The 10,934-nt window shown below is 42.8% G+C and overlaps 1 pseudogene; it reads left to right on the top strand.

The window, feature by feature from the left end:
• Nucleotides 1-10,496: 10,496 nt before the first annotated feature.
• On the top strand, nt 10,497-10,674 carry LOC123453976 (annotated as a pseudogene).
• The last annotated feature ends 260 nt before the right edge of the window (nt 10,675-10,934 follow it).

Here is a 10,934-nt window from a genome sequence, read left to right as displayed (position 1 = left end):
GTTCATTTGCAGTGACTAGAGGTCCTGGTACACCTAGATTCTTCCTTCTTTTTCTTTATCTTTCTCTGCTTTTGTCTCTCTCAAATAAAATAAAATAAAATAAAATTTTAAAAATCACATCATCATTTGACTCTCAGTGCCCCAGTTCCCTTATTAGCATTTAAGTGCCATTGTTAATATGTGTCTATTTTTGCTGGGTATAATGGCACATACCTGTAAGCCCAACATTCTGAAGGTGGAGTGAGGATAATCAGGATTTATATGCATATGTCAGTGTTGACGTTTCTAAAAATATATGAAAATATGTTTACTATGATTTTAATGTGAAATTCCTCTAGTAGGTTTGCATATTGAAAGCTTGGTTCCCAGAGGTTGACACCATTGTGATAGACAATGGAAGCTTCTGAATGTGTGTCCGTGGTGAGGAAGGAGGCACTGAAATGCATATCTTGCTCCCCCCCCTTCTCTCTCTCTCTCTTGCTGCCATGTCATTGATGAGCAACTCTTCCCTATCACTCATGATGGACCTATGATCTTAGCGTGTAGGACTCAGAAAAAAGATCAGGAGCCAAAAGTCATCCTCAAATATCTAGCAAGTTTGAGGCCAGCTTGGGCTACATGAGACCCATCTCAACAAATTCATATGAACCCAAAAAGAAAAAAAAAAATCAACACAGAGGTGGGACAGAGGATGTAGCTTATGGGAGAGCACTGGACTAGAATGACAAGGCCCTAAGTAGGAGTGCGAGTACACGGGGTGAGGGCAGGGCTGAGTGGGGGATAAGTCAATGTGGCTGAAGATATATCTGAGTGGTAGACCACTTGCCTACTGTGCATGAGGCCCCAGGTTTGAGCCCCAGTATCCGCCCCCCCCCCCCACAACTAGCTCAGTGAATTCAGTTAACTTCCAGAGCACAAATGTAATTAAAGGAATTGTAAAAGATCACTATGTTTATCTTAGTAAGTTTTTCTGTAAAATGCATAGATGATTTTGTTCTTCTTAAACTCTGAGGATTATGACTTGAGTTCCGAATTGAACACAAAGAAGGGGTTCAGAAGGGGAAGGGGTTCCAGACTTCCTCTACCATTGGTTTTGTGTGTGTGTGTATTTCCCTTTCTTTCCTAAGTCCTCAAACTGGGCAGTGTGAATCCCTATGTCTTCATTAGTGAGGCTGACAATTTTCTTTCTTTCTTTTTTTTATTTGTTTATTTGAGAGCGACAGACACAGAGAGAAAGACAGATAGAGGGAGAGAGAGAGAATGGGCGCGCCAGGGCTTCCAGCCTCTGCAAACGAACTCCAGACACGTGCGCCCCCTTGTGCATCTGGCTAACGTGGGTCCTGGGGAACCGAGCCTCGAACCGGGGTCCTTAGGCTTCACAGGCAAGCGCTTAACCTCTAAGCCATCTCTCCAGCCCGAGGCTGACAATTTTTACTTTTTCAATTGAAATATAAAAAGAGGAGGACTTTAAACACAGAAACCTTGAGGAAATCCAGAGACCATAGTCCACAAATCCTTCTGTCCTAATATTACGAGCTGGGAAAGACTGGCGTGCTCTTCTGCTTTACTTCCTTGAGGCAGATTTTCTCAGTGAGCCTGGAGCCACCAGTGACGCTGTCTCCACCCCTCTTGGCCTGAGGGTGCAGGCGTGCGTGGTCACGTGGCTTCCTAGGTGGGTCCTGGAGATCAGCCTCAGGTCCTCATGCTTATGCAGCAAGAGTTCTTACCTACCCAGTGCCTAAACAAAATAGTTTAAAATATATTGTATACAAAGTGGTATGGGAAATACAAACACACAGATACCATGGAATTGTAAAATGTTCAAGTTTTCCATACCTATTTCAATTTATTTTTTTTAAAAAACAACCATGTCACAGGTGTAGTGGAAAACACTGTCTATTTCTCTTCTTTACTCCCACAGGTTAACTAGTTCCTTAAAGTAGTTATGTATACTTTCCATGTGAACATACTTTTGTTGCAAATGTGTATTTGAAATTGTTATATCAATGTAATTTTTGCATGAATGGTACCATACTCTATATTCTTTTGCAACTTTTACTTTTATACTAAACATGGATTTTCAGATTTATCTGGAATAGGGCCAAGGTACCCTGGGCCTTTCTTCATAGCTTTTATGAACTCCACATGAAGTAGCTTTTAACCATTTGTCAGTTACTATTAGATTATTTTACAATCCTTCCAACTCAGAAACAAACTAATCAAACTAGGTTTGTAAATGAGTCAAAATGATAAAACCAAACAACTGAGCTTTTGGTAGGGGAAAGGGATAGATGTGACCATACAGGGGAAATACTATAAGAGCCATGTCATGTTGATGGTCCTGCTGGGCATCACTTTGTTCTCTTTTCATTGATGTGTGAGCGGAGAGGGAAAGTGCACGTGGATGAGCGCTGCAGGGCCTCTTGCTGTGAGAACCAACACCACATGCATGCGCTGCCTTTTGCATCCGGCTTTCTGTGGCTACTGGGGAATCCAACTCTGGTTGACAGGCCTTGCAAGCAAGCACCTTTAACCTCCGAGCCATCTCCCTAGCCCTTTGTTTTTATTTTATTATTTTACTTTGCAGTACTGGGGATCAAACTCCCTACACTCCAGCTAGGCAAGCACCCTACTATTGAACTATGCTAACTGTTGAATATCTTGATTGTTCTGCGCTTTAGACAAAGCTACAAGTAACAAAGTTTCAAAGCTAACATATACTAAAGAAATTCTGGGCTGGAGAGATGGCTTAGTGGTTAAGGCTCTTGCCTGCAAAACGTAAGGAATGAGGTTTGATTCCCCACTACCCACCTAAGCCAAATGTCCAGGGTGATACATTTGTCTGGAGTTTGTTTCCAGTGGCCAGAGGCACTGGCACATCCATTCTCTCTTTCTCTATCTGCCTCTTTCTCTCTCTCTCAAATAAATACATATTAAAAAAGAAATTCTGCAACCCTTCCACCATCAAATTCAACTCAGCATACCACTACTACATGTAGCCAGTACCTAAACAGTATATGCATTTCTTGTAAATATGAGTAGAATCAGATGGAGACTTGCATAAATGAGAAAAGCCCATGACGGTGAAGATCACTTTAATTCTTAAGTACAAAAGATAAATCAGGGCTGAGGAGATGGCTCAGTGGTTAAAGGCACTTGCTTGCAAAGCCTGACAGCCTGGGTTCAATTCGCCATTACCCACATAAAGTCAGACATACAAAGTAGTACATGTGTCTAAAGTCATTTGCAGAGACGGGTGGCTCTGGTACACCCAGACTCACTTTTTTTTTTTTTTTTTAAGATTTTTATGAGTGTGAGAGAGAGAGGCATATGAAGAAAGAGAAGAGATAGAATGGGGACGTTAGGGCCTTCATCTGCTGCAAATGAATTCTAGATGCATGTGTCACTTTCTGTAAGTGCTTACGTGGGTCTGGAGAATTGAACCTGGCTCCTTTGGCTTTGCAAGCAAGCACCTTAACTGCTGAGTCATCTCTCCAGCCCTCTAGACTAAGTCTTCCTTATTCTTAATCTTTCTCTTCCAAATAAACAGACAAAAGATAAATCTGACAATCTTTTGCCCTAGAAGCTAATATTTTAAAAATATTTTATTTATTTATTAGAGAGAGAGAGGACGAGGTAGAGAGAAAGAGAGATATTCAGAGAGAGAGAATGGGTGTGCTAGGGCCTTCAGCCACTGTAACAGAACTTGAACTCCAGATGCATGTGCCACCTTGTGCATCTGGCTTACATGGGTTCTGGGGAATTGAACCCGGGTTCTTTGGCTTTACAGGCCAATGCCTTAACCCTTAAGCCATCTCTCCAGCCCAGAAGTTACTATTTTTATAGTATTGTATGGCTTTACCCTCACAGGGAAATAGAATTTATCTAAATAGCTTTCAATATGCACTATAAACAACTCTGCTTTCATTTCTACTTCATGAGAGAAAACCTACTCTACTTTTGAAGGTTGTTTTTTATCCGCTCACCTGCCTTTCCAATCATGAACTATTTCTTACTGAAGAGGGTATATTAGATATTGTTACTGGAAATCATGTGTTCCTTTTGGATTCTTTCTTAACTTATTAGAAGTAATTTTATTTCAACAATCTAATGGAGCTCCTTGAGATCACTCTAGCTGCATTCTGATGGTCATGATACTCACCAAAAATACAGCTAAGAACCAGCCCTCCTTGAACCATAATAGCCATCAGTCAAAGAAGAAACTAACTTTTTTTTGTTTGTTTGTTTGTTTTGGGGGGCAGATAGAGAATGGACATGCCAGGGCCTCCAGGCACTGCAAAGGAACTCCAGATACGCAGCCCCTTATGCACCTTTCTGTGGGTACTGGGGAACCAAACCTGGATCCTTTGGCTTTCCTGTCAAGCACCTTAACCACTAATCTATCTCTCCAGCCCTCTGCAATGTATTTTAAATTAGGCCATTTGGCAAATTAGGAATGAAATCAGGTCAAGTGTAATGGCATAGGCCTGTAATCCCAGTACTTGGGAAGCAGAGACAATGAGGTTCATTACGTTTGACAGCAGCCTGAGTAACCCAGTGAGACCTTATCTAAAAGGAATGAAGGAAGGGAAAGAAACAAGGAGGGGGAAGGGGAGAAAAGAAGGAAGGAAGGAAGGAAGGAAGGAAGAAAAGGGGATGGAAGAAGAGAGAACAAGGAAAGAAAATAGGGGCTGAGTTTAGTAGTTAAAGGCGCTTGCCCGCAATGCCTGCTGGACGAAGTTTGATTCCCCAGCACCCACATAAAGCCAGATACACAAAGTGGTGCATATGTCTAGATTTTGCCTGGCACATCTATTCTCAATCTCTCTCCCTCCACATAAATAAATAAATAAAAATATTCTTTGTGTATACTTTGTGTATCTGGCTTCACGTGGGTACTGGGAAATTAAACTTGGGTCCTTAGGTTTTGCAGGCAAGCACCTTAACCACTAACCATCTCTCCAGCCCACTAATGTGATTTAAAAAAATATTTTAATATTTTTATTTACAAGGAAAAAGAAAGAGGGAGAGAGAGAGAGAGAGAGAATGAGTACACTAGAGTCTCTTGCCACTGCAAGCAAACTAAGGACACATGCACCGCTTTGTGCATCTGGCTTTACATGAGTACTGGAAAATCAAATCCAGGTTATCAAGCTTTGTAAGCAAGTGCCTTTATTGCTTGCACTGCCTAACGACTTGGGTTAGATTCCCCAGCACCCTCATCAAACCAGATGCACAAAGTGACACATGCATCAAGTCTGTTTGTAGTGGCAAGAGGTTCTAGTATGCCCACTCTGTCCCTGTCTCTCTCTGCTTGCAAATAAATAATTTTTTAACAAGTAAGCAAGTACCTTTAAAGGCTGAACAAATTCTCCAGCCTTACAATGTGATATTTAAATGCATATATGCAATGAGGAATAATTAGTTCTCATCTCTTATGATCAGCCATTAGAAATCCACTGTTTTGAAATATACATGGTTACTGCTTTAGTCACCCTGCTGTGCAACTGCTCTCAAAACGATTCCTCTCTTCTCTCTGAACCTTTTCATCAACTCCCCGTTTCTCCCCTCCCCACCCTCTGATAACTGTGAGGCTATTCCTTTCTTAATTCAAATTTACTGACTTCCACATGTACGTGACACAGTTCAGTAGCTGTCTTCCTCTGCCTGGCTCATTCATTCTATACTTTGGTGACTGTGAATAGTTCTGCCATGAACATGGAGGTACAGATACCTCTTCAATACACTGATTCAAGAGACTGATCTCATTTTCTCTGGATATGAACCCAACCCCGACAGTAGCATTCCTCGCTCTGTGAGCCACTCAGTGGCGGGGCGGGGGGGCACAGCTCGGGACTGAGTGTGACCCCCCACATGACCCGTGGGCATGCATCCCTGGGTAATACTGTTTTCTGGCAAAATCTGCCTTCACTTTTTTTGGAATCTGTCACTTCCAAGCTAAAGTGGGCAGGGAAAGCAGATCAACCCTGATGGTGTCAAGTCAGGATAGAGGTCCGAGTGAAGCTTAGTGGCAGCTCTCAGACCTTCAGGAAACTGAGTCTGATCTTCACTGCACCATGTTGTTTCTACCATAGCATATAAAGGACAGTTAAAGATGATCCTGCTTGACCCTTAACACAGAGCTAAAGTAGAATGAAACCTAGTTAAAATGCAGGTACTGTCTATGGCTAGGTATGCTCAAACTGAAGAGAATACTATCCTGGTAGTGCGTGCATATGTGATGCATACAAGTGGCCATAAGCCTCTGTATTTCATTTATTTATTTATTTGAGAGTGACAGAGACAGAAAGAGAGAGAGGGAGAGAAAGAGAGGGAGAGGGAGAGGGAGAGGGAGAGGGAGAGGGAGAGAATGGGCGCACCCAGGGTCCCCAGCCACTGTAAACAAACTCCAGACACGTGTGCCTCCTTGTGCATCTGTCTAATGTGGGTTCTGGGGAATGGAACCTCGAAACAGGGTCCTTGGGCTTCACAAGCAAGCACTTAACCACTAAGCTATCTCTCCAGCAAGCCTGTGTATTTTTGTTTGTTTGTTTTTCGTGATAGGGTCTCACTGTAGCCCAGGCTGACCTGGAATTCACTATGGAGTTTCAGGGTGGCCTTGAACTCATGGCAATCCTACCTTTGCCTCCCTAGTGCTGGGATTAAAGGCATGTGCCACCACGGCCAGCTCCACCTCTGTATTTTTAAACATTCTTTCTGCCTCTATTGCGAGATGTTCCCTGGGCCTTGGAGGGGGTTGTATAGATGTCCCATAAACACCACTTCTTTCCTACTTCCAAGAGAAAAGAGGGTTCCTGTCTCCTGGAAGTCTCTGGGCCATACCTCCCCCATGATAGGAAGACCTTTCTCTATGTGTCACCTGCCTAGTAGGATGTACACATTCTGTCATGACAGCAATGCAGTACCTGCCTTCACATCCCACGTTTTATTTTTAAAAAATTACTTTTAGGTTCATGTTTACCTTGCAAAAACCATGGGTGAGTTTAAGTCTCTTAGCAACCTGGTTCATTTGTAGCATAAAAACTGATCTTCTAAGCTGGGTATGGTGGCACATGCCTTTAATCCCACACTTGGGAGGCAGAGGTAGGAGGATTGTTATGAGTTCGAGGTCACCCTGAGACTGCACAGTGAATTCCAGGTCAGCCTGAGCTAGAGTGAGACCCTACCTCGAAAAACCAAAAACACAAACAAAAAGAAAACCTGATGTTCAGGTGGGAGAGATGGCTTGGCAGTTAAGGCACTTATCTGTGAAGCCTAAGGACCCAGGTTTGACTCCCCAGAACCTACATAAGCTAGATACACAGGTTGTGCATGCACACAAGGTGGCACACCTGTCTGGAGTTCATCTGCAGTATCTAAGGTCTTGGTGTGCCAATTCTCTCTCTCAATCTCTCTGCTTATGAGTAAGTGATAAAACATTTTTTAATGAAATTTGAAACGGGGGGGGGGGTGTGTGCCAGGGCCTTCTGTCTGCAAATGAACTACAGGTGTATGCACCACTTTGTGTATCTGACTTTATGTGGGTACTGGGGAACCAAGCTCAGACCATCAGGCTTTGCATGAAATGGCCTTTACCACTGAGCCTCGCTCCAGCCCTGCACAGCAAGTTTGAAGACAACTTGGACAACATCAAACTTGGCCTAAACACTCAGTAGATGATTCATTGGCAGACGGAGGCTATTGTGGTTGGATGCAGCTCAGGTGGTACAGTGCTTGGCTGTCCACACACAAAGCCCTGGGCTCAATTCTCCGCACTGAAGAGACCCAGTGGAGGGCTGGACAGTGAAGTCAAGAATTGTGGAGGTGGAGGCAGGGGAGTCAGGAGTGCGAGGCCAAATTCCCCCTGTGGTACCTGAGTCCCTGCTTCTCCTTAAGAAGGGAGGGACGTGAACATAATTTGAAACGGGTTGAGTGATTGAAAATATGAATTGCAAGTTGTTTAAGGCATAGCTGAGAAACAATGGAGAGGAGACTGCATGCTGAAATATGGTTTAGCTTCTTGGCACACTCAGGAACATTAGGTAGTGGGTGTGCCTGCCTTGCCCTTCTGGTCACAGGCCGCTAATCTGTTCTAAAACTGGGCGTGGGCTCAGGTTTCAGGTTGTTGTCTAGCCGTGTCTTGGATACTGAGTATTTTAAAGGTTTTTTATGTTTTTGATTTTGTTTGTTCGTGGTAGGGTTTCACTCTAGCCCAGGCTGACCTGGAATTCACTATGTAGTCTTAGGGTGTCCTCAAACTCATGGCGATCCTTCTACCTCTGTCTCCCTAGTGCTGGGATTAAAGGCATGCGCCAGCACGCCTGGCCTCAATCTTTTTTTTTTTTTTTTTTAAGGTAAAAATAATTATTGTGGCCATATAGGAGAATGCCATTGTCTTCATGTGGCCTAAACTTCAAGAGAAATGTTAGGGTTTCTGCAGTGATTTCAAATGGCCCAGAGAAACTACCTACAAACCACTGTGGACAGACACAAAGAAAAGGAGATGAAGCAAAAAGGTCCAGTTTTTCTAATAGGGCATCAGAAGGCACCATTGCCCACTGTACCCGTCCTTCTGTTATTTTAAAAACATATTTATTAGAGACACACACAGAAAAAGGGCATAATAAGGCCTCTAGGCACTGCAAAGGAACTCCAGATGCATTGTGCCACCTTATGTGTTGGGAGCCATAGAGCAAAAGCCTCTCCATTTTGCCTGGGCCTGCTCATAAACTGACTCATTACTCAGAAAGCTGGTCCATCCAGCTTTCTCTTAGGTACTTCTGGAACTGGTCAGCAGACTGCTTATAGAATCTTATCTTTTGCAAAAGGCCAGTTTATGGTCAGGATGTGAATCCTGGTGCAGTCAGGATGTTAAGCCAGTTAGGCAAGATTAGATGAACACCTAATTACATCCCCTCTAGGTTTCCTAACAAGCCCTTGCCCTGGCCATGTCCGCTTCCCCCTACAACTCCTTGCCCTGACCATGTCCCCTATATAAACCTACATGTAAGAATAAACTCTCGAGGCCGTGACAAACATCTAGCATGGTCTCTTTCCTGTGTCTGTTTGCCTTGTTTCATTCAGGTTGATTTTCACCTCGCTTCTTTGTTCGACTCCCCACTGGCCAGGGCAAATGGTGCCTGAATGTGAGGCCCAAGGTACGAAGAAAGACCTGAACGTCGCTCAAAGTGGACGGCCATCCCAGCCATTAGACTGCCACCCCACCAGAGGGGTGAGTGAAGGTCTGCATAGAGGTCACTACAGGCAATGCACCTATAAAACAGACCCGCACCGCGATCGATGCAGAAAAGCCCACCTGTGAAACTGATCTGTTTGAGGTAAGCGACGAATTTTAGGCAATTAAAGTAAAGACTATTGAGTCATTTTTTTCAAGGTACAAGAACCGCGGGAGTTCCTTTTTGCACTTCTCTTCCTTTTACTTTTGGTCAGCACCATTACGTGGAATTGCAACATAGCGACAGGGCAACTGACACCCCTTGGCCAGGGCTACCCCCTGGCATTGGCTGAAGGCCCCTAGCCCCCTGTGTGAATCTCGACAGCCCATTCAGGCATTGGCAAAGACTTCCTATCTAGCCTCTCTTCCTATCAACAAAACTGGGTACGCAACAGCCAGTAAATGCTCTTAGGGCGGCTGCCAGTTCTTAGAATTACGGTCAGGCTCACGTCAGGCCCACAGGGAAACCCTCTGTGCCAGTTCTCTGACTGGGAATGTTGCCCTCTGGTCTTGCCGTTTGTCCTCTTTCCTTTTCTATCATGGGACAGACCCTAAGTAAGCATAAATTGTTGAAAGGCTTAAAACTTCTCTCAAAGCATAAGGAACACAGGTTAAAGAAAAAAAAATTTAACAAAGAGTAAAAAGGAGCTAATTGCCATAGTAAAAGATATTTTAAAAACACAAGGAATTGAGATTGCTTCAAGTTCTTTTTGATTTTATCAGGAGGATATGTTCTTTTTATGTGTGTGTGTATGTGTTTAAGTGTGCTCATTGTGCTTGCTAGTCATGTCATGTTTGTGACTGTTTGTAACTAAAGAGATAAGACGGATGCAGGTGACATTCCTTTCTCTTCTAGAGAACCATTTCAAGGAAATCAAAGACCTAAGCATAGAAATTAAAAAGGAAAAGTTAAATGTCTTTTATAGGAATGAATTTGCCAGATATTTGTTCTAGGTCAACTTCACCTTACATAGAGGATCATTAAAAACAACAAAACTTCCTCTAAAGAGGTACCTTATAATTTTTCAGATATTTTTTAAAAGATTGTAATGTCTTGTTACTGAAAAGGAAGTAACTGATCTGATTTCTGAGCCAGCCTGCCTCAAGATAACAACACAATTTGCCTTAGCTACTCCTAATAAAATCATTTCCAAGTGTGTTATTGGTATTAATGATATAAAATTGTATTAAGACTGCTTTCTTTTTAGTAATAGGATTAATCAATTTGGTGTAAGTTTTTAATAGCCTTATAAGAAAGATAATCACTTCTCAGCCTTTTAGCTAAGATCAAGTGTAGTATCTGTTCTTATCAGTTTAATATCTGATATGTCCTCTATCCGAGGACAATATATTAAATGGATTTTTGGAGCTTGGAGTTGGAATAGGAGCTTACTCCATCGACCTGCTATTGCAGTACTTCCAGGAACAGTGCACCCCCTCGGGGGAATAAAAAAAAAAAAGAGAGAAAAGATAATTAATGATGGGGTGAGATGAATTGATTGAAGGAACTGGAAAAGAATTTTTCAATATTGGGACATAGAATGCTCGTTAAAAATGCCTTTTGAGTGGTACTGAGAATGTTAAAGTATGTAGATAAAGATGTGCGTATGTAGGAAAGAATTTTCAGGCTAAACCTAAATGCCATGCCTAAAGTTAGAGATTCTTCAACTGTTTACAGACTCTTAAGGATACTCTAAAA

This window comes from Jaculus jaculus, chromosome 12, assembly GCF_020740685.1.
Source record: "Jaculus jaculus isolate mJacJac1 chromosome 12, mJacJac1.mat.Y.cur, whole genome shotgun sequence".
Taxonomy (NCBI): Eukaryota; Metazoa; Chordata; class Mammalia; order Rodentia; family Dipodidae; genus Jaculus; species Jaculus jaculus.
The sequence above is the reverse complement of the archived record's forward strand: the minus strand, read 5'-3'. Positions and strand labels throughout refer to the sequence as shown.